This window comes from Callorhinus ursinus, unplaced genomic scaffold (genome assembly GCF_003265705.2).
Source record: "Callorhinus ursinus isolate GAN/ISIS: 27379988/994484 unplaced genomic scaffold, GSC_fseal_2.0 scaffold8, whole genome shotgun sequence".
Lineage (NCBI taxonomy): Eukaryota > Metazoa > Chordata > Mammalia > Carnivora > Otariidae > Callorhinus > Callorhinus ursinus.
Genome location: NW_027397070.1, coordinates 2,814,719 through 2,841,675, shown reverse-complemented (window position 1 = coordinate 2,841,675; position 26,957 = coordinate 2,814,719). Strand labels below are relative to the sequence as shown.

At 41.5% G+C, this 26,957-nt stretch overlaps 1 long non-coding RNA gene across 2 annotated transcripts in view; it reads right to left on the bottom strand.

Annotated features, from left to right (window-relative positions):
- LOC141373233 (uncharacterized) overlaps positions 1–26,957 on the bottom strand; it is a 121,068-nt gene that overhangs the window by 12,853 nt on the left and 81,258 nt on the right. Inside the window, exons 1-2 of one of the 2 annotated variants that reach the window (XR_012378950.1) lie at positions 25,784–25,938; positions 21,497–21,598 (exon numbers count right to left, since the gene is read on the bottom strand). This is a non-coding gene — a long non-coding RNA (uncharacterized lncRNA). Of the gene's footprint in view, positions 1–21,496; positions 21,599–25,783; positions 25,939–26,957 lie in introns of those variants that run through there. The other variant, XR_012378949.1, reaches the window with a different exon arrangement.

Below are 26,957 nucleotides of genomic sequence, written 5' to 3'. Positions count from 1 at the left end.
TCTCTGTCAAATAAATAAATAAATAAATAAATAAATAAATAAATAAAAATGGGTATTCTAGAAAGAAGTCTCCTTCCCAATGCCCTTTCTTGGAAGCAACCATTACTATCTGTTCCTTCCAGAGACTCAACAGGACTTTCAATAATGCTAAAAGTTTCTCGGCACTGGGTATGGATCAATAGCCGTTCCTAAGGAGACACGCCTCTTTTCAGGTGGATATTTTGTCCCCAGATGCAAATATGTGTATTTGCAAACACATAAACACACACAGGTTAGTCAAAAGCCTCTAAAAGATTGGAAGAAAAACAAAAACAGTGGATTTGAATAACTGGCAAGATGGCGGAGGAGTAGGAGACCTGGATTTTGTCTGGTTTTAGGAATTCAGCTGAATAGGGATCAAACCATTTTTAACACCTACGAACTCAACAGGAGATCAAAGAGGAGAGTAGCAACAACTCTCTGAACAGAAAAGCGACCACTTACTGGAAGGTAGGACGTGTGGAGAAGTGAATCCGAGGTGAGGCGATAATCAGAAGGATAGACGGCGGGGGAGGGGCCTCCGCCGGCCGCTTCTGGCAAGTGATAGAGCCGCGGAGCACAAAATCGGAACTTTTAGAAGTCGGCTCCGCTGAGGGACGTCGCTCCAGTGGCTAAGCTGAGGGTGGAACCCTCACGGGAGAGTGTGGTCTCAGGACCCTCGGGGTCACAGAAAGACCGGGGGTAACTGAGTGCGGCAGAGCTCCCAGGTATCAGAGCAGGGAAACCGGCTGCAGAGACGGAGGCGAGGCGCAGGCTCTCAGCTCGGGGTTGCCATAAACTGTGATCCGCGGCCCAGTCAGGCCACTGCTCCTCCAACAGGGACCCAACAAGTGGCAGATCCGGGGAGACTCCCCTTCCTCCCCCGGGAGGAGCGGCGCGGGAACGCACCGCAGGGATCTGCTGGGTTTGGAGACTCCACATGGGGTCGGGTGCCAGAGATAAAAACGCTCGGTCACAGGCCGGGTGAGCATGGAGTGTGGCCGGAGACTGGGGACCATGGGAGTGACTGACAGCTTTTCTCTGGGGGTGCACTGAGGAGTGGGGCCCCGAGTTCTCAGCTCCTCCGGGTGGAGATTGGGAGGCCACCATTTTCACCCTGGTCCTCCAAAGCTGTACCGAGAGCTTGCAGGGAACAAAAGCTCCTGAGAGCAAACCCGAGCAGCTTGCTTAGCCCGGATCGACAAGGGCGGGGCAATTCCGCCTCCGGCAAAGACATTTGGGACCCACTGCAACAGGCCCCTCCCCCAGAAGATCACCACGAACAGCCAGCAAGCCAAGACCAAGTTTACCGATCAAGGAGAACGGGAGAACTCCAGCACTAGGGTAATACTGCACATAGAATTCATGGCTTTTTTACCATGATTCATTAGTTTTTCAAAGTTAATATTTTTTTAGCTGTTTTTTTTTGAATTTTTCTTTTTCTCTTTTTCAACCAACATCTTATCAATCCCTTTTTTAAAAAAAATATTTTTTTTTTGGTAGTGAGGGACCAAACTCTAGTTGCCAAATATAGTATTTCTTTTTTTTTTAAGATTTTATTTATTTATTTGAGAGAGAATGAGAGATAGAGAGCATGAAAGGGAAGAGGGTAAGAGGGAGAAGCAGACTCCCTGCTGAGCAGGGAGCCCAATGCGGGACTCGATCCCGGGACTCCAGGATCATGACCTGAGCTGAAGGCAGTCGCTTAACCAACTGAGCCACCCAGGCGCCCTAAAAAAAATATTTTTTATTTTTCATTTTTAGAGTCATACTTTATCCCTTCATAGTAGTTACCCTTATTTTTGGCATATATATATATATATAAGTTGTTCTCTCTTTAAAATTTTGAGATACAGTTTCTTCTAATGGATCAAAATATACCCTAAATCACTAGTGTACGGCTTTGTTCTAGTCTCCTGCCTGATCACATTCTCTCCCTTTTTTTCTTTTCTTTTTTTTTAATCTTCTTTCTTTTTTCAAACAACTTCTTATCTTATCAATTCCTTTTATAAAATCTTTTATAATTTTCATCTTTACACTCATCTTCCATCCCTTCATTGTATCAACCCTTATTTTGTACATATATAAGTCTTTCTTCCTTTAAAATTTTAGGAGGCACATTCTTCTAACAGACCAAAATACGCCCAAAATCTAGTGTGTGGCACTGATCTATGCACTAGCCTGATCATATTTGATCATATTCTGTTTTTTTTTGTTTTTATCTTTTTTTTCTTTTTTTCTCTTTCTTTTTTTCTTTCTTTCTCTTTCTTTTCCCGTGGTTTCAGGTCTTTTCTGATTTGTATACAGTATATTTGCTGGGGACATTGTTAACCTGTTAGCATTTTGTTCTCTCATTAATCTATTCTCCTCTGGACAAAATGACAAGAAGAAAAAAATCACCTCAGCAAAAAGAACAAGAGGTAGTACCGTCTGCCAGGGACCTACTCAATACGGACATTAGTACAATGTCGGACCTAGAGTTCAGAATCATGACTTTAAAGATACTAGCTGGGCTTGAAAAAAGTGTGGAAGTTATCAGAGAAACCCTTTCTGGAGAAATAAAAGAACTAAAATCTAACCAAGTCGAAATCAAAAAAACTATTAATGAGGTGCAATCAAAAATGGGGGCACTAACTGCTAGGATAAATGAGGCAGAAGAGAGAATCAGCGATATAGAAGACCAAATGATGGAAAATAAAGAGGCTGAGAAACAGAGAGAAACAACTACAGGATCACAAGGGCAGAATTCAAGAGATAAGTGATATGATAAGACGAAACAACATTAGAATAATTGGGATCCCAGAAGAAGAAGAAAGAGAGAGAGGGGCAGAAGGTATATTGGAGCGAATTATAGCAGAGAACTTCCCTAATGTGGGGAAGGAAACAGGCATCAAAATCCAGGAGGCACAGAGAACCCCTCTCAAAATCAATAAAAATAGGTCAACATCCCGACATCTAATAGTAAAACTTACGAGTCTCAGAGACAAAGAGAAAATCCTGAAAGCAGCTCAGGAGAAGAGATATGTAACCTACAATGGTAGAAACATTAGACTGATAACAGACCTATCCACAGAGACCTGGCAGGCCAGAAAGGACTGGCATGATATCTTCAGAGCAGCACTAAACGAGAAAAATATGCAGCCAAGAATACTATATCCAGCTAGGTTGCCACTGAAAATTGAAGGAGAGATAAAAAGCTTCCAGGACAAACAAAAACTAAAGGAATTTGCAAACACAAAACCAGCCCTCCAAGAAATATTGAAAGGAGTCCTCTAAGCAAAGAGAGACCCTAAAAGCAGCATAGATCAGAAAGGAACACAGACAATATACAGTAACAGTCACCTTACAGGCAATACAATGGCACTAAATTCATATCTTTCAATAGTTACCCTGAATGTAAACAGGCTCAATGCCCCAATCAAAAAACACAGGCTATCAGATTGGATTAAAAAACAAGACCCATCAATATGCTGTCTGCAAGAGACTCATTTTAGACCCAAAGACACCCCCAGATTGAAAGTGAGGGGGTGGAAAACCATTTACCATGCTAATGGACACCAAAAGAAAGCTGGGGTGGCAATCCTTATATCAGACTAATTAGATTTTAAAACAAAGACTGTAATAAGAGATGAAGAAGGTCACTATATCCTACTTAAAGGGTCTATCCAACAAGAAGATCTAACAATTGTAAATATCTATGCCCCTAACATGGGAGCAGCCAATTATATAAGGCAATTAATAACAAAAGCAAAGAAACACATTGACAACAATACAATAATAGTGGGGGACTTTAACACCCCCCTGACTGAAATGGACAGATCATCTAAGCAAAAGATCAACAAGGAAATAAAGACTTTAAATGAAACACTGGACCAAATGGACTTCACAGACATATTCAGAACACTCCATCCCAAAGCAACGGAATACACATTCTTCTCTAGTGCCCATGGAACATTCTCCAGAATTGATCACATCCTAGGTCACAAATCAGGTCTCAACCAGTACCAAAAGACTGGGATTATTCCCTGCATATTTTCAGACCACAGTGCTTTGAAACTAGAACTCAATCACAAGAGGAAGGTCGGAAAGAACTCAAATACATGGAGGCTAAAGAGCATCCTACTGAAGAAGGAATGGGTCAACCAGGAAATTAAAGAAGAATTAAAAAGATTCATGGAAACCAATGAAAATGAAAATACAACTGTTCAAAATCTTTGGGATACAGAAAAGGCAGTCCTGAGAGGAAAGTATATAGCAATACAAGCTTTTCTCAAGAAATAAGAAAGGTCTCAAATACACAACCTAACACTACACCTAAAGGAGCTGGAGAAAGAACAGCAAATAAAGCCTAAACCCAGCAGGAGAAGAGAAATAATAAAGATCAGAGCAGAAATCAATGAAATAGAAACCAAAAGAACAGTAGAACAGATCAATGAAACTAGGAGCTGGTTCTTTGAAAGAATTAACAAGATTGATAAATCCCTGGCCCGTCTTATCAAAAAGAAAAATGACCCAAATCAACAAAATCATGAATGAAAGAGGAGAGATCACAACCAACACCAAAGACATACAAACAATTATAAGAACATATTATGAGCAACTCTATACCAGCAAATTAGATAACCTGGAAGAAATGGGTGCATTCCTAGAGATGTATCAACTACCAAAATTGAACCAGGAAGAAATAGAAAACCTGAACAGACCTATAACCACTAAGGAAATTGAAACAGTCATCAAAAATCTCCCAAGAAACAAAAGCCCAGGGCCAGACGGCTTCCCGGGGGAATTCTATCAGACATTTCAAGAAGAATTAATACCTATTCTCCTGAAACTGTTCCAAAAAATAGAAATGGAAGGGAAACTTCCAAACTCATTTTATGAGGCCAGCATTACCTTGATCCCAAAACCAGACAAAGACCCCATCAAAAAAGAGAATTACAGACCAATATCCTTGATGAACATGGATGCAAAAATTCTCACCAAAATACTAGCCAACAGGATCCAACAGCACATTAAAAGGATTTTTCACCATGATCAAGTGGGATTTATCCCTGGGCTGCAAGGTTGGTTCAACATCCGCAAATCAATCAACGTGATACAACACATTAACAAAAGAAAGAACAAGAATCATATGATCCTCTCAATAGATGCAGAAAAAGCATTTGACAAAGTACAACATCCTTTCTTGATCAAAACTCTTCAGAGTATAGGGATAGAGGGTACATACCTCAATATCATAAAAGCCATCTATGAAAAACCTACAGCCAATATCATTCTCAATGGGGAAAAGCTGAGAGTTTTCCCCCTAAGGTCAGGAACGCGACAGGGATGTCCACTATCACCACTGCTATTCAACATAGTATTAGAAGTCCTAGCCACAGCAATCAGACAACAAAAAGAAATCAAAGGCATCCAAATCGGCAAGGAGGAAGTCAAACTCTCACTCTTTGCAGATGATATGATACTGTATGTGGAAAACCCAAAAGACTCCACCCCAAAACTGCTAGAACTCATACAGGAATTCAGTAGAGTGGCAGGATATAAAATCAATGCACAGAAATCAGTGGCATTCCTATACACCAACAACAAGACAGAAGAGAGACAAATCAAGGAGTCGATCCCATTTACAATTGCACCCAAAACCATAAGATACCCAGGAATAAATTTAACCAAAGAGGCAAAAGATCTGTACTCAGAAAACTATAAAATACTAATGAAAGAAATTGAAGAAGACACAAAGAAATGGAAAAACGTTCCATACTCATGGATTGGAAGAACAAACATTGTGAAGATGTCAATGCTACCTAGAGCAATCTACACATTCAATGCAATCCCCATCAAAATACCATCCACTTTTTTCAAAGAAATGGAACAAATAATCCTAAAATTTGTATGGAACCAGAAGAGACCCCGAACAGCCAGAGGAATATTGAAAAAGAAAAGCAAAGCTGGCGGCATCACCATTCCGGACTTCCAGCTCTATTACAAAGCTGCCATCATCAAGACAGTATGGTCCTGGCACAAAAACAGACACATAGATCAATGGAACAGAATCGAGAGCCCACAAATGGACCCTCAACTCTATGGTCAACTCATCTTTGACAAAGCAGGAAAGAATGTCCAATGGAAAAAAGACAGTCTCTTCAACAAATGGTGTTGGGAAAATTGGACAGCCACATGCAGAAGAATGAAACTGGACCATTTCCTTACACCACACACAAAAATAGACTCCAAATGGTTGAAAGACCTAAACGTGAGACAAGAGTCCCACAAAATCCTAAAGGACAACACAGGCAGCAACCTCTTCGACCTCAGCCGCAGCAGCTTCTTCCTAGACACATCGCCAAAGGCAAGGGAAGCAAGGACAAAAATGAACTATTGGGATTTCATCAAGATAAAAAGCTTTTGCACAGCAAAAGAAACAGTCCACAAAACCAAAAGACAACCGACAGAATGGGAGAAAATATTTGCAAACGACATATCAGGTAAAGGGCTAGTATCCAAAATCTATAAAGAACTTATCAAACTCAACACCCAAAGAATAAATGATCCAATCAAGAAATGGGCAGAAGACATGAACAGACATTTCTCCAAAGAAGACATCCAAATGGCCAACAGGCACATGAAAAAGTGCTCAACATCACTCGGCATCAGGGAAATCCAAATCAAAACCTCAATGAGATACCACCTCACACCCGTCAGAATGGCTAAAATTAACAAGTCAGGGAACGACAGATGTTGGCGGGGATGTGGAGAAAGGGGAACCCTCCTACACTGTTGGTGGGAATGCAAGCTGGTGCAACCCCTCTGGAAAACAGTATGGAGGTTCCTCAAACAGTTGAAATTAGAGCTACCGTTCGATCCAGCAATTGCACTACTGGGTATTTACCACAAAGATACAAATGTAGGGACCCGAAGAGGTACATGTACCCCAATGTTTATAGCAGCAATGTCCACAATAGCCAAACTGTGGAAAGAGCCAAGATGCCCATCGACAGATGAATGGATAAAGAAGATGTGGTATATATACACAATGGAATATTATGCAGCCATCAAAAGGAATGAGCTCTTACCATTTTCAACGACGTGGATGGAACTGGAGGGTGTTATGCTGAGTGAAATAAGTCAATCAGAGAAAGACATGTATCATATGACCTCACTGATATGAGGAATTCTTAATCTCAGGAAACAAACTGAGGGTTGCTGGAGTGGTGGGGGGTGGGAGGGATGGGGTGGCTGGGTGATAGACACCGGGGAGGGTATGTGCTATGGTGAGCGCTGTGAATTGTGCGAGACTGTTGAATCACAAATCTGTACTTCTGAAACAAATAATGCAATATATGTTAAGAAAAAAAAAAGAAGATAGCAGGAGGGGAAGAATGAAGGGGAGTAAGTCGGAGGGGGAGACAAACCATGAGAGACGATGGACTCTGAAAAACAAACAGGGTTCTAGAGGGGAGGGGGTGGGGGGGTGGGTTAGCCTGGTGATGGGTATTAAAGAGGGCACGTTCTGCATGGAGCACTGGGTGTTATGCACAAACAATGAATCATGGAACACTACATCAAAAACTAATGATGTAATATATGGTGATTACCATAACAATAAAAAATTTTTTAAAAAACAGTGGATTTATCCCTGTTTATAAATAGAAAAAAAAATCTTGAAGTTTATGGGACTTAAAACACTTAAACAAGTTATGCTTGGATCTTAATAATTGAGGGGATTTTTCTGGCTAAGTTCCATTTTTAAAAAAGTAGAGTTGTCCTACGGAAATAAATGAGCTGATCTAGTGACTAGCACTCCACATTCTGTGCGCTCGTATAAAAATACAAAATAGCTACACCTTTTAAACCATTTTTCTCCTGGTCCATTACTCTGCAGGAGTAATTTGAGTAGGCATTGATGATGATAAACACCACAGTTTAGAAGATATTAAACCAAGCTTATCAGAGCTCACATAGAGAAACAAATTAGGCAAACTGAAGTAATTTGAGCTAATGAAGTTTGATTCCAAACATCCAGATCAATTAAGCTTCCAGTACTTGCTTGGGCTCCTGCTCTGGTAGGCAGCAAGGAGCTGCCGCCTGGAGGGCTGGGTGGGGAGAACTGATGAGAAGGTATGGAAGTAAAGGCCACAGAGCCATTTGGCGTTTCTGAGACATATTTCACACGTTTGAGGATCACATCATATTGAAATGAAGGGAAAGTGGACAATGCACCTACAGGCACCCTGCTTATTGAGGGTCCCCAGGGTTCCAATACTCCGAAGACCCAGTATTGTGAGAATGGGACCAGCCTTCAGGGTAAAATCTGCCCTGTAAGAAAATGGGCCTAAGTGAGGCTTCCCTGGAAGCCTGGGAAGCCCTGGGCCTGGAAGTCAGATCAGGAAGACCTAGTCCCGGTCCTGCCACAAACGAGCTGTGCTTCCCAGCTCTAACCTACAGAATGAAAGAACTAGGCTAGATCATTTCTTTAATCTCTCACATTCTGGAAGTGTGGCAGTGTGTATCTGCGTGTGAGTGTACTCTGCATGTGTAAGCACGAGTGAAAGCTCGAGGGTAGGCGGGAGGAACTAGGAAGTCGTTCCCAGCCTGGCCCTCTCCTGAATTTGGAGGAGAAACACTTCCTTAGAGGTTTTTGCCTCCATCAGTGATGTGTCCAATGCTGTTCAGAAACGAATTCAGTCCGCCATTTGCTGTGGGGATGGTGAATGGGGCTGTCTCGCCGGGCACACAGCTGAGAACACTGACCCTTCCATGTTAGCCCCACCCCGAGACTCCAGCTGCAGGTGTCAACAGTTAACACCCTTCCACTTCCTTCCGTGTTCCTCACCGCCATGGACACCCCGTACCCCCATCCTGCTCAGGACCTCTCAGAAATGGAGAGCAATCTAGTTAAGGGGCCTCCAAACATTTTTGGAGCACACATGCCATATCTGTGAATATTTATTTAGTAATAAAATATGTGTGAACCAGTGGTACACTATATAATTGAATACATTACAAAACCTACACAAAACAGAAATTAGAGTCACATAAGTTTATAAAAGAGCAGAAATAGGCATTTTAATGTTCCTGCCAGACCCCAGAGTTTCATCTCATCTTCCCCTGGGATACACACACCCCCATTTCAGAAACCACTGCTTTAGTATATTGGAGGCAACACGACCGGGCTTAAATGTGTGGCCTCGCGTCTTGAGGCCACTTTCAGGACTTGGAGTTTTATTTGGAGGATGACGGGGGGCTTCAGGAGAGGACTTAGAGCCACATTGAAGGCCAATTAGCATAACTCCCAGGGACTCCCGGGTAACAGACCCTAGTTACACACCGTCAAGTCCAGGAGTCACTTGGATCAGCTGTGTTAGTGGGGCGAAGGTTGGTGGTTCTACATGAGCACTGTATTTATGCCTGAATGTATGGTATTGACTACTCTCTGTGGTGATCTTGTATATTAAATGACTTTGAGTGTCCCTGGCTCCAATGAGGTTGGGCTCTCCCATGGTCTAGACCAGCAGATACTCTTGCAGCCTCATAGGGTAGATCTGGAATGTGAGGAGCGTCCAAAAGCTCTGATATGACCACCATTCACTCAGACATTGCTTTCTGCAAATGTTGGCCAGTTGATGAGGCATTTTGGGGTCTAAAAGCTTGCAATTGCCACCTGTCCAGGAAAATATTGCTGATACCTTTGCCATGTGGCCTGAGTGTAGGGACTTCCTTCCTCTAATTATTTTAGATAAGTAAATGTAGTTTGATTTACACATGTGTCTGAGTATCTGAGACTGATCTTCCTGTCAATCTGAGCCAACTATTGATTTGGCCATGTAGAAAGCTGGTGGCTGTATAGAAACTAGGGCCCTGGAGGGCTCGGGGTAGAGGACCAGTGAGATATAATTTGTATTCTTCAAAGATCCCTCTGTCTGCTGTGTGAGGCATTTATAGTAGGGAGGCAAGAAGAAGCAGGGAAACCAGTTGGGAAACTGTTGGGATAATAGTGCCGGTGGCAGTTACATGTTGGGATATATATTGAAGGTAGAACCAGCAGAATCTGCTCTTGCATAGCCTATGAAAGGGGAAAAAAGGACTCAAAGAAAACTTGAAGGTTAGGACCTGATCACCTGGGAGAACAGTGATGGTGTTTACTGAGAAGACAACACAACCAGGTTGGGGTGGATGAAGGACTCAGGAGTTTTGTTTGAGACGTAATAAATCTGAGTTGCTTACTGGACATCTCTACGGCAATGTTGACCAGACATTTCACTAATTTTCTGTCATGTGAGTCATCTGTGCACCCTTTGGAGGGAAAATATGTGTCCACTTCACAAATTTACATAAGGATATGATTTGGTCAATGAGATGGGAGGGCAAGTGCATGGCTGAGCAAAAGGTTTAAATGTGATTTGATGGTTCGTATTGCACCCTCTTGCTCTGCCCTCCACCATAAGGACAACATAGTCCAGAAAAGGGCTACTGAGTCTAGAATGAGAAGTCACACTGGTCCCGCCAAGTTAGGCAGAGCCATAGCTCACCTGCAGCATTTCTGTACCATTAACAAGAAACACATGTTTATTGCAAGGCATTGGGATATTGGAGTAATTTGCTACTGCAGCAGGAATTGATAGTACAAGGGGCATCAGTATATCGGCAGTGTATTTAAGGCCCAGTACCCAATGACATCACTTAGGGAATAAGAATAGATAAAGAAAAAGACTAAGTCCTGGGAAGAGGAGAGTTCAGGAAAACAGACTAAAAATCCATGGACAAAGATATCAGAGGAAAATCAGGAGAGAGCTAGCCTAGAAGACAAGTTTTTTTTTTAAGTGCTCTATGAAAAAGAACATAGTCCATGATGCCAAATACACCTGAGGATACAGGGACAAAAAAGACACAGAAATGACATCAAATTTAGCAAGAGAGAAAATATTGATGACCTTGGCAAAAATGATCTCAATGAATTATTGGGCAACAAATTGGCAAAAATTGGAGAGAATCTGAGGTGAGAATGGGGAGGCAAAAAGTACAAATGACATTTTTAAATAAATTTTCCATAAAGGGGGACAGAGGCATGGAGCAAGCTGAGGGGTTTAGGAAGTTCTGTTTTGTTTTCCAGATGAGAGATAATACAGAATGCATACATGTTGATGAGAAAAACCCACTACACAGTGGTCATTTCAAGGTAATATGATAAACTAACTGATGCTCAGATGAGTGATGAATATTGCCAGATTTTCTATTGGAGTTTTTATATTGATATTGTTTAATTGTACCATCACCAGGAATCCAAAAAAAAATATTAAAATCCTACAATGCCAATTGTTCTCTTCCCCCCAATTCTCTGAGGATCCTAAGGGAGCCACAGACAAGGAATAACAAATAATTAAATGCTGTGAATGGTTGTTTGAGTGCTTAATGCTCCAGTTCAAAGTCCTAATAATGGTTGACTAAGACTCTACAGCTCAGGCTTCTCCTTCAAGTCTTGGATCCAGTTCTTAGAATCTTAACCTCTCTAGAAAACTTTAGGAAGAAAGTCAACTGAAGAGAGTGGTCTTGAATCCACTTACACATCCCCATAGAATGGAAGAGAGAGCAAGGGTTGAAGGGACTCTGTTTGCGTCTTTTATGTCACAACATTCCATCCATTACCTACTAAGTTCCAGTTAATGTCTTGAATTCCAATAATTCACAGTAGTGACTCTACCTCCCTTAAAGGGGCAGCTAGCAAGGGTTTGGGCAGGTTGGTCATAGAATGGCAAGTTCTTTCCCACTGCACAGATGGATGATCATGTTTTCTCCAGGGGCAACGCATTCTTATTTAACTGGGAACCTCTGAAGATGGTGTCCTAATCAAAAGGCATGGCCTTCAGAGTGGAAATTTCAGACACTGAAGTACAAGATGGGCAGAAAGACCTGGGGTAATGCTCCTAAGCCTTCTATCTTCCCTCATGGTAAAGCTGGTTCGCGCCAAGTTCAGTCTCCTTTGGGACTCATACATGCATCATGTGCAGGTTCTTCATTATAAAACCTCTAGAAAGCTCTGTTATGTTGGCGCTCTCCCTCCCAAGATGTTCAAATGAACATTCTCTTTTCAAACAGCCCATAATTATCAAATCGTTTGATTTTTTTATTGCAAGGAAGAATAATTGCACCAAAATCCAGTGACCATGCTTTTTGGGAAGCTCAAAGGGAATTTCATAATTCAGAATTAATTAGGCAATGAGAGAGAACAGGAGGCATATTTTAGTATATTAATTCATGCCAAGTTCAAACTCATTCCATCTCAGTTGCCCAGTGTGAATTAATTATGCCATTAATCCAAGGCTGGAGGAAAGCTATGGTGACTGCAATACATTTCTTTTTTTTTTTTTTTCTGCAATACATTTCTAAGCAAATAAAGAAAAATGTCACTTCTCCTTCAACTAACGCTCTGAATAGAGCTACATAAAAATAATACCTTTATTTACTTATAGGGCATAAATCCTCCAGAGCGCAATAAATTATAGGATAAGCAAAATGCTAGTTAAAGAGAAAAAAAAAAACAGAAGTCTTCAAGCTAATTCTGAAACAAAACATTAGAGAGGAAAAATGACTAAGGAGAGAAGCTGAAAATTTTAAAAGAGCTTGGGAAAGCACTACAGGGAAGAGGTGATGATGTGGCTTTTTCATCTCCCTCTCCCCTTCTATAGAACACTCTCCCAGTGACTCGGTGACTCAGAGGGCTAGCAGTCTGGGGGAGGAAAATTTCATACACATTTCATCAGCTCTGAGCGGGACCCCTCGCGGCAATCATCTTTTTTGTCAAGAGGCAGGGCAGCCTGCCCCCTTCCCCACAACCAAATGCCCTTCCAGTTCATGTACAGTTTATTGAGAATAGAAGTACTGTGGGGATCAGATCCCAGAATCCCTGATTTAGGAATTAAGGGGTAGAGAAAAGGCAAGGAATCTGGCAACTCTCAATTGCTACTTTTTTGGTTTCCTGCGGGCACTGACGGTCTGCATGGCGCCCTCTGGTGTCCAGACTGGATTCACTTACTGTCCCAGCAAGGCTGTCCAGAGCAATTTTTTTTTCTCCCACAGGAGGGAGCAATACAGGGAAAATAAAATGATTAGTAGAAGACATAATTTTATTTTAAAAATAATAGTGAGTTTCAAGAGAAATGTACATTCTTAAAACTTGGATTATGCAATTTATTGAATAGAAGATCAATTAGAATATGAGAAGAGAGTTTTAGTTACTAAAATCGTAACAAGCATATTTGATACAGCAACCAAGGGGAAGCATCTAGTCATTTACCCCTTGTGCACACACAGCCCTTTAGAAAGCCCCAGGTGTGTCCATGTGTCTTATCTCATTTCAGCCCCAAATAGCTGGAGATGGCCATCTCGACCAAGGATGACCTTTCCTCAATGCTCCAACTGGCCCGCCCAAACTCTCCGTATATGTCCAAAAGACATAACACATGCAACTGTGCAAAACAGAACTTTTGACTCATCTTCTCCCTCCCTTACCTGTTCCTCCCTCCACTCTCCCCCTTTGGCACCACCATCTCTTAGTTACTCAGATCCAAACCCTAGAGAATCACTCTTGAGTGATTCTTCCCCACGTGATCTTCCCCCACGTTGTACTTCCAATTCACTGGCAATTCCTGTTAGGTCCATCCTCACAATAATGCTTGTAGGCAAGAACTGTCACTACTAGTAGGTGAACATTTGAGGAGGAACAGAATATTATGCACTTTCAAAGGGTCTCCCCAGAGATACTTATTAATTACAGTAGTATTACTTATTAATTAAAATAGAAAACTTACTATTTTACTTTGGCAGGTATGACTTTAACCTAAAGATCAAATGTGACATTACCAGTAATGGGACTGATTGACAACAAGTGCCTCCTGATGTGACACAGGAATACAGCTCAACATCACTTCTATGATCTCCCTGCCCAAAGTCCATCACATGGATCCAATCGTGAGAAATCATCAAACCCAAATTGGGGGCCATTTTACAAAATAACTGGCCTGTACTCTTAAAAATGTCAAGGTTATGAAATATAAAGACTCAGAAGTTGTTCTGAATTAAAGGAAACTAGGGGCACCTGGGTGGTTCGGTTGGTTAAGCATCTGACTCTTGGTCTCAGCTCAGGTCTTGATCTTGCGATCATGAGTTCAAGCCCTGCATTGGGCTCCATGTTGGGTGTGGAGCCTACTTAAATAAATAAGTAAAAGAGATTAAAGAGTGACAGGAGAAAATGTTACATATGATCTTGGTTTGTTAGAAAGAACAGTATTAGAACAACTGGAGAAATATAAATAAGTTCTGTAGATTATGTAACAGCATCATAGCCATATTAACTTCTGATTTTAATAATGATACCGTGTCCTTAAAAGAGAATTTCTTCCTTTGGGAAAACACACCAAAGTATTTCAGTGTAAAAAGACAATATATCTGCAAGTTTCACTTCAATGAGAGAGGCAGAGAAAAGCAAATGTAGTAACATGTTGACATGTAGAACCTTGGCGAAGGCTATTTAGTAATTCTTTGTATCATTCTTGCAGCTTTTCTGAAATCTTGAAATGATGTCAAAATAAAGTATTTCTTTTTGAAATTGGCTCCTTCCCCTGCCTCAGCCTACAAGTGCAGTCAATCACCAGGTGCTTTTGACGCTATTTCCTAAACATAATCTAGTCACTTGTGTTCCTCTCCACTGCCACTATCCTAAAATAAACCACCCCTCCTGCAGGCACTAACAACTAACAAAAAACAGCAAATATCTTAATGCTGTACTCTTACCTTTCCAGCATCCCTTTAAATCAACATTGTATTTATGTTACCAGTCCTAACCTAGCAATAAGTTAACAAAAGGGAGTAAATGTTATAAGGATTGGAAAAGGAGATGAAATAGTCGATTTTCACAGATGATGTGACTGTCTCTGTCAATACAGACAACCCAAGAGAATCTACAAAGTATTATAACTGGGCACCTGGGTGGCTCAGTTGGTTGGGCGACTGCCTTTGGCTCAGGTCATGATCCTGGAGTCCCAGGATCGAGTACCACATCGGGCTCCCAGCTCAGCGGGGAGTCTGCTTCTCCCTCTGACCCTCCCCCCTCTCACATTCTCCCTCTCCCTCTCTCATTCTCTCTCTCTCAAATAAATAAATAAAATCTTTAAAAAAAAGTATTATAACTAATTAGACTCAATAAGATCAATACACAAAAAATCAATTCCTATACAACCAATCAGAATATGTATTTTTTAAGTGATAACAGCAATACAAGTATAGGGTTCCTAGGAGTAAATCTAACATGTTAAACATGTTCACATGAACATAATAAAAAGTTTATGAGGAACATAAAGGAAGACTGAATAAATTCAAGAAATACACAACATTGATGGATGGTGTAGCGGATCTTATGATCTTTATGAAAGATCATAAGTTACCTTTATGAAATCTATTCTCCACCTTCTTGTTTTGCTAACAAAACCCAAAATTTGGGGAGAGGATGGAAATGTGTTTTGCTAAGTTTTCTTGCAGAAAGGCAACATTTTTTTTCTTTTAATATTTTATTTATTTATTTGACAGAGAGAGAGAACACAAGCAGGGGGGAGTGGGAGGCAGAGGGAGAAGCAGGCTTTCCTCGGAGCAGGGAGCCCGATGTGGGGCTCGATCCCAGGACCCTGGGATCACGACCTGAGCCAAAGGCAGACGCTTAACTGACTGAGCCACCCAGGCGTCCCAGAAAGGCATAAATTTTGAGGAAGTTCTGTCCAACAAGAGGTAAACGAATGTCTGGGATAGTTTTTGTTTGTTTGTTCATTTGTTTGGCTTTCTCCTCTTCATTTTCCTTTTTCCTGAAGGAAAACAGATGTGATGCCCGGAGTAGCTACAGCTGTTTTGTAACAAGGAAGCAATAAGCATAAGGTTGAGCATAAGCTCAACATGTACAGATAGAAGTCAAAGACACTTAACAAGAAGCACTGGGCAGTCACTGCCACAGCCCTGCACCGTTCGGCAGCTCCAGACCGTTCTGCATAGGGAGACATAAGCCTTCACTGTCTGCATTGCTCTAAGTCAGGTTTCTCTTCCTTGAATACAAAAACATTGCTCAATGTTGCAGGGTTTTAAAGATGGCGGTTCTCCCCCCAATTAATTTATAAATTAATTAACGGCAGACACTTGTGGCAATCTTAACCTGCCTGGCAAACACAGCTGCTCTTTGCAGGGCTGTGTGAGATGTCAAACAGGAAGCCACCACATCCAGTTCTGGACTCTCTCGAGCTTTGTTTGGGACCAACCCAGATGCTTAGAGGCTGTTTGCTTTCCTCACTGCACCTGTCCCCCTCCTTCCACCCCAAGTTACTCCATATGCTCATAAGCTCCCTTTACATCTCTTTATGTTACAGGGACACCCAACCCCCTCGGCAGTGCCCTCAGCCCCAGATTCCCCTCCCCTCACCCACATTCACACTCTGACCTGAAGCAGAAGCTCTAGGGAGTGGACTACACTAGAACTGATTCAACAGCAGGGGTAAGAATCCACCCTCAGTGTGCCCAGTGTGGGGAGCAGTGGGAATGGGGGTGGAGGGGAAAATTAGCTGCCCTCACCTCAAAATGAGATAAGAGGCTGCGTTTTCTTAGAAATACCCTCCGTATTCTGGTCACCTTATGGGGGCTTCTGATAAGTGATTCAGTAGGTGCTCTCTCCGCCGCCCACTTCTGTGGTCACACACACCACACAGAGATGAGCAATCCTTTCCAAGCACGGCCTCCACTCCCTGGCCTCGTACCTGGGCCCTGCCTGTGTAGCTCTGGCCCATGAGTTACCTGTATTTTGCCAGTTTCTGACATAGAACTTTCAGGTTCCGAGTACCTGGCTCATGTCCTCACCCTTCCCCTCCTGCCCCATAGTTTCCTGGAAGCCCCTAAAAGGACGTGCGTCACAAATGCTCACAAACAAGTCCTTTGCTAATCCACAGAGCTCCGACCGTCCTCTTTCCTGGGGTTGTCTTTTAGGGAAAAGAATGCTTTCACTTGGCGCTCTGGAGCCCTCTCTTCCACAGGCCGAGCTGGGGCGGGCACCCTGTGCTGTCTCCCTGTCCTCCGTCTCCCTGCATTACCCCTTCTCCTTTGATCCGAGACTGATGGGTCACCTGAAGCACTCGATAAAAAGGATGGCTTTCGTCCCTCTTCTGGTTTCTGGAGAAGTCGAACACCTTGTTGGCCGGGCCCAGGTGTATGACCCTGTTTGGCTTCTAGCCTCCAGTGGATGGAAGTCGAATCTCACTCCCTCACACACTCAGCTGCCTGAGTAGGAGAGCCTCCCTCCTCTCAACTGTCCCTCATCCCAATATGGCATCTTGAGAGGCTCTCTCTAGCCTCGATGCTTCCAGTCTTCCATTCAGCAATTAAAGGAGCATTCATCAAGCACCATCACTTTTACAAACCCCCCAGTTTGAGTATAATCAAGAAACATTCAGTCATGCATGAGGGCAAAATTGTAGGGATACGGATATTTATAGCAGGTATGTTAATAAAACAGTGGGGAAAATGCAAATAATTTAACTGTTCCGAAATAAATAATTGGTTGAATAAATAATGGTGTATCCCCACAATGGAAAATTGGGCAAGAGTTACAATTATTGGTGTAGAAAGGTGATTCTCAAACTGTCAAAGAGGAGCCCACATCAGGATTAGCCAGGGGCTTGTTAAAAATACAGATTTCTGGGCACAGGTCTAGATTATGGAATCAGAATCTCCGGGAATAGGACTTGGAATCTTTATTTTAACAGGCTATTCCAGTGATACTTAATGCATGTAATATTTAAAAACTTACATCCATGGAAGTCTAGTGAACCATGAAAGAAAATGGTCATGATACATTGTTAGATGAAAATTATAGGTTATAGAAAAGATTTACAATATAGCCCCATTTTTTTAAAAACAAATAGTGTAGACAGATAGATAGATAAAACTGCAAAGATACTTGACGAAATATTAACAGGACTGAGTGGTAAGTTTATATACGATTTTTATTTTACTCTTTTTACGTGTTTGCTTGTTGTGAGCAATTTCTACATTACTAAAATAAGCACCTTTTTCATGAGTATTTAGCAAATGATAAAAGTCGCTTTGTTTTTACAGAATAATATAGGAGTTAGATGGTGTAAGACTTTTTTTAACTTTTACTTTCACCTTGGATTTAAGAGAGCCAGTTTGAGGCAGCTCACAAAATTTTGTGCCACGTGACAAAATTTTTAAATGAAGAATTAGAAATAAAGGGGAAATACGAGTATTAATGTAAAATGAAGCCATAATTAAGGTCAGTTTCCAAGACTACATCGCCATAAACTTCAGTATTGTTTCTAAAGTTGAGCTCCGCGTTTGGCTCTTGCTGATAACAGAAGAGCCATGGTAACTGAGCATCAAGGGCAGCCAAGGAGGGGGAGGAGGGGAGGATCACAGCAAAGTCTTAACTTGGATGACTGTGTGGATTATAGTGCCCTTGACCAAGACAAAAGATTCACGAGAGCCCTGATCAGTTTTCTGTATATCTCCCCACTGGAAAAAAGTATAAGGAAACAAGTCCTGAAGAGACAGCTCCCCCTGCTACAGTTGCCGGGCACCCAGTGCATTGACTGCCCCACACACCAAGCTCTCAGCCTGAGATTCAAACCCCAGTTTCAATAAAAAGTCAGGGACATTATAAAAAGTGAACAGAGGAGGGGAATAAACATGTCTCCAGAAAGGATATACAAACGGCAAACAAGCACCTGAAAAGACGTTCTGCATCCTTAGTCATGAGGGAAACTCAAATCAAAACCACAATGAAATACTACTTCACACCCACTAGGATGGCTACCATTTTTTAAAAGGTGGTGGCGGAAGTGTTGGCAAGGATATAGAGAGATCAGAACTCTGTACGTTGCTATAGGAATGCAAAGGATAAAGTGTAAATGTCAAATGGCATGGTCCCCTGCAGGAAACCGTTTTGCGGTTGCTCAACAAGTCATATAGAACTACCCTCTGACCCAGCAATCCTGGTGCTAGGTATATGTCAGGAAATAGAAAACAAGAATTCAAACAAATACTGGTACATGAATATTCATGGCAGCACTACACACAATAGCCAAAAAGTGGAAACAACCCAAATGTCCGTCAACTAATGAATGGACAAACAAAATGTGGCCGATCCATATAGCGGAACATTATTCAGCCACAAAAAGACACTGATGCTACAACATGGGTAAACCCTGAAAACGTTCTGCTGACACAGATTGCGGGATTCCATTTACGTTCAACATACGGAATAGAGATGAAACAGAGACTAGTGTTTTCCAGGGCCTGGGGAAAGGGGAGATGGAGAGTGACTGCTTAATGTGTGTATCTCGTTTTGGGGGTGATGGAAATGTCTTGGAACTAGGTAGAAGTGATGGTGACGCAACACTGTGAATGTACTAAGTGCCATTAAATAGTATACTTTAAAATAGTTCATGGTTACTGTTAAGTGAATTTTGCCCCAATTAAAAAAAAAAAAAAAAAAAACAAGGCATTTCAGGGTCATTTTGGAGTAGTTTGTGAAAGTTAAATCTGAGAATACTGGGGTTTTCAAAAAGATTCTGGAGAGGAAGTAGAAATAATTAGTCCAGTTTTGGACCCCTGAGTTTGATGTGCCCACAGGGCATCCAGGGGAAGGTTCTAGAAATCAGTTAGGATTACCAGTCTCAAGCTGGGGAGAGAAGTCTGGGCAGGAGCTCTAGATTTAAGGGTCATCAGGCTGGAGGTAGAAGTTGAATCTATACACGTGGGTTCTCCTTGGGGCCCCTTGAATGAATGGTGTGGAATATAGGCCCCCATGAAGAAATTCCATCATTACCCCTGGATGATTCTTCTTTGAAATGTCTCCTCCTCAGTGTGGGCTTTGTATTCATTCATTGCTTTTAATGAAGGTGGAGGGTCATATGTAAAGTTTCACCATGCAGAAAAGCCGTGGCTCTGATGGGGGTGGATTTCTCTGACATGCCAAAATAATTCTTAAAATGTGACGTCTGTTTAACACATTACCAGAACAAGCGACCACAGGCCCCTCCTTCTCAGCTTCCTTTGTGGTGGGCTTATGGAGAACCCACTGATGGGTCGCAAGAAGAGACGTGTTACTGTGACTGCCAAAGCAAGGTCATACTTTTTTCCAGATCTTTTCTCGTGTTTGAATTGGAACAAATTTCAGAGCACAAATAAATTTTAAGAGGCATTTAAAAAAGAAAATATGGTGGGTGGGTGGGGGATGGGTGAAATAGGCGATGGGATTAAGGAGTGCACTTGTTGGGGCGCCTGGGTTGTTTAGTCAATTAAGCGTCTGCCTTCGGCTCAGCTCATGATCCCAGGGTCCTATGATCAGCCCAGGTCAGGCTCCCTGCTTAGCAGAGAGCCTGCTTCTCCCTCTCCCTCTGCCTTTCTCCCCCGCAACCCCCGCTCATGTGCTCTCTCTATCTCAAATAAATAAAATCTTAAAAAAAAAAAAAAGGAGTGCACTTGTGATGAGCACAGGGTAACACATGGCACTGTTGAATCACTACACCTGAAACTAATATAACACTGTATCTTAACTAATTGGAATCAAAATAAAAACTTAAATAAATTTTAAAAAGAACCAATAAAAAATGCAAAAGCACACAAAAAGAAAAAGAAAATATGATGAACTTGATAACTGTTTAATCTAGATAAAGGGTATATGGAAATTTATTGTACCATTTTCTCCACGATTATATCTTGAAAACATAACAATTTCAAACAGAATATTTACCATTACAGTGATTTAGATTTCACACAGTTTATTAAGCCTAAGATTTGTTCCAGGCACCAAGCTAGGAAATTTCACACAAGACTAGAGCCCACATGATGGACTACTTTGGTGACATCTCCTATTCCAAATGAATGCCCTCAGCCTTAGGTTACAATAAATAATGTTATGGAGAAGGAAGGTGATTAACAATGATCCCTTGGGTCAATAAGAGGTGAAGATGCAATTTGACTTGGATAAGAAGATTTGAAATTTGAACACATTCCCTACCTGATAAACCTAACTTCTCTGTATCTCCCAGAATAACGTTTTGGGAGATTCAATCACATAGCTTCATTTTCTCAGAGAGGAGTTGATTCCCCCCCCCCAACCCCCAGAGGTAGAACTTCCTAGAGCTGGCTGTTCTGCTGGTCTATTCTCTACTGTGTGTTCCCACGGTAGCCTCATCTGTTGGATGCTGGTTCTGAGGCAGGTCCTGCTGACAGCACGATGCACATGGACTTCCTCATGTTGCCTCTGAAGTGGTGTGAGAAAGCCACTTAACTGTGGTCTGTGGTAGCCACAGGCCTGAGCACACCAGTCCTCCTCAAGCCAGGCACAAGCTCTAGACTGAGAAGAAAATCCAAGAAGGGAGAGAGAAGGCTCACAGTTTTCCCCTGTCTAGTCTTAGATGGAAGAACATACCTCTTGGACACAGATAACGAAGTCATTATTCTGAAAATCCTCTGTTGGGTCAAAGCTCTGATACCATATCATCATGGGGTATCAGTGTCACTCCTGTGTCCCCTATAAGAAACATGAGGCCAAGAAAAGCTAAATGTCAAGATTTGATGTTATGTCATATTAAGCCTCCAACTCTAATTTCTGCTTAGAATTTCAATTTTGATTTTATTTTTATTTCAATCTTAGTGTTACGGAAGGAAAACTTTAATGAGTTTCTCTTTTATTGAAATGTAAGCGACATATATTAGTTTCATTTGTATAACATAATTATTCACTATATGTATATACTATGAAATGATCACCACGATAAGTCTAGTCAACACCCATCACCTCACGTAGTTACAAATTTTCTCCTTGTGATGAAAACTTGTAAGATCTACTCTTCTAGCATCTTTCAAATACATAATACAGTACTATTAACTACAGCCACCATACTACATATTATATCCCCAGGACCTACTTAAAACTAGAGGTTTGCATTTTTTTACCACATTTACCCATCTCACTTCCCACCCCCAACCCTGCCTCTGGCAAACACCAATCTGTTCTCAATATCTATGAGTTCAGGGTTTTGGTGGGGTTTGGTGTTGGGGGTTGGGGGGGAATTCCCCTTATAAGTGAGATCATATGGTATTTGTCTTTCTCTGACTTATTTCATTTAGAATAATGATCTCAAAGTCCATCAATGTTGTCACAAGTTGCAAGATTTCCTTCTTTTTTAATGTCTGAATAACAATCCATTATATATATATATACATATATATATATATACACACACACATATATATACCACATTTTCTTTATCCATTAATCCATCAGTGGACTCTTAAGTTGCTTCCATGTCTTGGCTACTGTAGATAATGCAACAGTTAACATGTGTGTACATATATCTTTTCAAGTTAGTGTTTTCATTTCCTTCAGATAAATACCCAGAAGTAGAATTGCTGGGTCATATGGTAGTTCTATTTTTAATTTTTTTGAGAAACCTCCATATTGTTTTCCAAAGTGGCTGCACCAATTTACACTCCTACCTACAAGGCGCCAGAGTTCCTTTTCTCCATATTCTTGCCAACACTTGTTATTTCTTGTCTCTAACAATGGCTATTCTAACAGGTGTGAGGTGATATCTCACTGTGGTTTTGATTGGCCTTTCCCTGGTGACTAGTGATGTTAAGCACCTTTTCATTGAAGATAAATAGCTGCCCCTCCAAAAAAAAGGATTAAGAGGGAAATAAGAGTTATCCAAACATTTCTGAAGGGCTGCCATACGGATGGGGTCATTATAGGATTGGTATCTGTAAAATAGCTCAACTCCAGTTTTTGACTCACAATTAAGTTATGAAGGTCACCAGCATCTTCCCACGTAGGACTCCATCACTAAATTGTTCTTTGGCTGGTACTATAAAATTGTCTGGGAAAAGTACCTACCATGTGTCAAGCTCTGGGCATGGTGTTTTACATACCTTATCTCATTTAATCATTTTAGCAGTCCTGTGTGCTGACATTTTTAACATATACAGAAACAGTTCAAAGAGCTTAAATAACTTGACTTAAGTCACAAAGTTAGTAAATGGGCAAACCAGTAATCAAACTTGGGTCAATCTAACACCAAAACGTATCTCTTGTCCAAACAACTTGTTTCAGGGGATAGATTGCTATGGAATTCAGGAATTCATGTCTTTTTAACTTTGTTTATGGTTTCTTTTGCTGTACAGATTTTTTTTTCACTTAAGCAAATATATTTGTTTTTTGTTTTTTTTAAAGATTTTATTTATTTATTTATTTGAGAGAGAGAGAGAGAAACAGCATGAGAGGGGAGAGGGTCAGAGGGAGAAGCAGGCTCCCTGCTGAGCTGGGAGCCCAATATGGGACTCGATCCCAGGACTCCGGGATCATGACCCGAGCAGAAGGCAGTCGCTTAACCAACTGAGCCACCCAGGTGCCCCAGCAAATATATTCTTATGGTCTTCGCTTTCTGTGTCTTGTTAAGGAAATTTGTCTACCCTAAGGTTATAAATGCATTCTGTGTTTTCTTCTAGACTTACAAAAATCTATTTCTTAAATTCAGATCTCTAATTATCTTTAATTTCTACTTTAATTTTAATTTTTTCTAATTTTCTTTAATTTGATGATGGTATGAATTAGTGATGTAATTTAATTTTTCCCCACATAAATAACCAATTGTCCAGCACCATTGATGAGAGTCCATCTTTTCTCTGTTAATTTTTCATGCCTCTGTCATCTGTTGAGTCTAAATGTGAGGATGTCTCTTTCTGAACTTTCTACTCTCTTCCATTGATCTTCTCTTCTTTTAATCTCTGTTTAAATACTGCATTGTATTAATAACTATAGCCTTGTAACAAGTATATTAATATTTGCTTCGGTAAGCCCCCATCTCATTCTTCTCCAATTTTTTTGTGTGGTTATTTGAAGCTTTTTAATTTTATATTTAAATTTTAAAGACAACTTATGTTACTTGAAAAACTCTATTGAGCTTTTGATGAGAACAATATTGCATCTGAGAGTTAATTTTGGGAGAAGTGACACCTTTAGGAATATTGAGTCTTCTCATCCAAGGACATAGTATGTTTCACCATTTTTTTTTAATAACTTTCTCCATAAAAGCCTCACCCACCTACTATTTATTCCTGGATAACTTAGAGGCTTTGTTCCTATTGTGAATAAGTTTCTTTTCAAAATTTATGTAGTCTAATTTTTTGTCCTAAGTTTCTAGAACCCAAATGATTTTTTATATTTATCTTGTACCCAGCAACACGGCTGAACTCTATTAGTTTGTAGATCCTATGAGATTGTTTGATGATTTTTTTTCTCTAATAAGTACTGCATTGATTTAAGCATGCTTAGTCACTCAAAATTATCAATACAAATGTACGAAGTTTAAAAACTCCGGAATGTGAAATATATCGCCCCTCTTATTTTCTATAAATTGATGTAAGTTTGATTTGAGCTGGCGTCGCACGCAGGTCACGTCCTAGTCCATGGTCTGAAACACGTCCGTGGCCTGGGGGCTAGGGAGCGCCCTCTCTGGTCACGTGCCATCAGTGCAGTCGGTTTGCAGCAGCCACACCTGTTCCTCTGGAAGGCGGAACGGGAGGGTGAATCTAACCCAGAGCTTCATCGGAGCATCGGCAGCTATTTCCCGGGCGGAAAATGCACACTGGAAACAAGCCATTGTGCTGGAGAGAAAAGGAGAGAGCCGACCCGTAAAAGAGAAGTGCGTAGGGAGGGGAGAGAAGTCTTCACTCACACCATCTTAGAGGCGTAAGACACACGGGATACTGCCTCTCCAGGGATGAAAGGAGGGGACAAAGAATAAAGAGAAGACCCCCTTTTAAAACCTCTCCTAGAAGGGGCGCTTGGGTGGCTCAGTCCGTTAACCGTCCGCCTTCGGCTGAGGTCACGATCCCAGAGTCCCAGGATCCAGGCCTGCATGGGGCTCCCTGCTCAGCCGGGAGTCGGCTTCTCCCTCTGCCCCTCCCCCTGCTCCCTGTTGGTGCTCTTTTGCACGTGCGCGCGCGCTCTCTCTCAAATAAATAAATAAAATCTAAAACCTCTCCTCGAAATCCTGCTCAGTGACTTCCATGGGCTGAGTTGCATCCCCCCTAAACTCCTGTGTGCAAAAGAATCTGGGAGGGTGGGTATATTTAACGGGGTGCCATCATCACCCTGAGCAAAACGAGGGTTCTTTACCGAGGAAGAAGAGGAGATGTTACCGGACAAGCAACTGGCAATGTCAGCCTCCATTTTAAGAAGAAGGACACTAGGCCTTGTAGCCTTCTCCACAAATGTGAGCCAGAGAATGTTGGGGGCTGCTTGAAGAGATCTTAATAAAATTCACTGGCTAAGTGTGGACTCTGTAGTGATACTGTGTACCTCAGACTTGCAATCTGTATATAATGGGACACTGCTAGAGCTTGGAGCTCTAAAAGACATTTATTTTTGATGGTGTTGCTTTGTCACCAGGGAGGAGACTCGTGCAACTAGACCTGAGCTTGTGCACAGGAAGAAATCTGCCCACCCCACCCCACCAAGTCCTCAGGTGGTGGCAGCTGAAGAGTTAGTGGGAAAAGCCACAAGCCTGTCATTTTACTTCTCCACCTTAACATGCTAAACATTTGTGGTCTTATAGGATCTCCCAGCCAGTGACAGGGAGCCTGCTCTGGGACCACCAGGAGGTTTTTTTATTTGGTTAAGGGTGTGGGGCAGAGATCTCTTTGAACTACTTGCCTGGGCAGAGTTGTCTGAGCTTGGACAGCAGCGGGAGGATTCTCTGAGAATCTCAGGATGTAGGTTCAAGCAGCGGCAGATTTCCATGACCCCACCACCTCAGCAGTTTCTCCTTTATTCCTTCACCTGCTGCTTCTCCTTCCTAGGCTGGCCTGGCCACCTGCGGGGGTCTAGGTGAAATATAAGCCTTCCTTTCTTTTGGAGATTTTCTCTCCCAATTTAACTCAGAAAGTTGTTCAAGCATACTCCTAACACCACAAAATCACTTAAGACTACTCCCCCTCGTCACCACTCCTGGGAGGTACAACATAAAAATTCTGAGACTTCTCTGTTGCTTGAGATGACAAAGCCAAATCTCAGAACACGTGAGAAACGGTCCCTGCGGGAAGGGTTTTTATATAATACAGATGGAGGTGGAGCGTCCAGGTCTGGGCAGTTCTTTCAGTCAAAAAGAATGTATTAAGTACTTTCTCTGCATGTGGCATTGTACAAGGCACGGAAAATCAGTGCAAAGAAGAGGGACTTAATGAGAGAAGAGGCTGAGCTAGTGATCCAAGACCCTGTCAACTAAGCATTAAAGCTTAGGCCTTCTCCTCCAGTTGGAAGGGCCCAAGGGAAAGGTCAGTTTTCTCCCTCACAAGAGTAGAACTCAGACACACAAGGACTTAGAAATCTGAATAGATCTAGAAAGAAAGAAGAAAGGAGAAAGGAAAGAAAGAAAGAAAGAAAGAAAGAAAGAAAGAAAGAAAGAAAGAAAGAAAGAACGAAAAAGAAAGAAAGAAAGAAAGAAAGAAAAAAAGAAAGAGGAAGGAAGGAAAGAAGGAAGGAAGGAAGGAAGGAAGGAAGGAAGGAAGGAAGAAAGAAAGAAAGAAAGAAAGAAAGAAAGAAAGAAAGAAGAAAGAAAGAAAGGAAGGAAGGAAGGAAGGAAGGAAGGAAGGAAGGAAGGAAGGAAGGAAGAAAGAAAGAAAGAAAGAAAGAAAGAAAGAAAGAAAGAGGAAGGAAGAAAGAAAGAAAGAGGAAGGAAGGAAGGAAGGAAGGAAGAAAGAAAGAAAGAAAGAAAGAAAGAAAGAAAGAAAGAAAGAAAGAAAGAAAGAAAGAAAGAAAGAAAGAAAGAAAGAAAGAACGAAAAAGAAAGAAAGAAAGAAAGAAAGAAAAAAAGAAAGAGGAAGGAAGG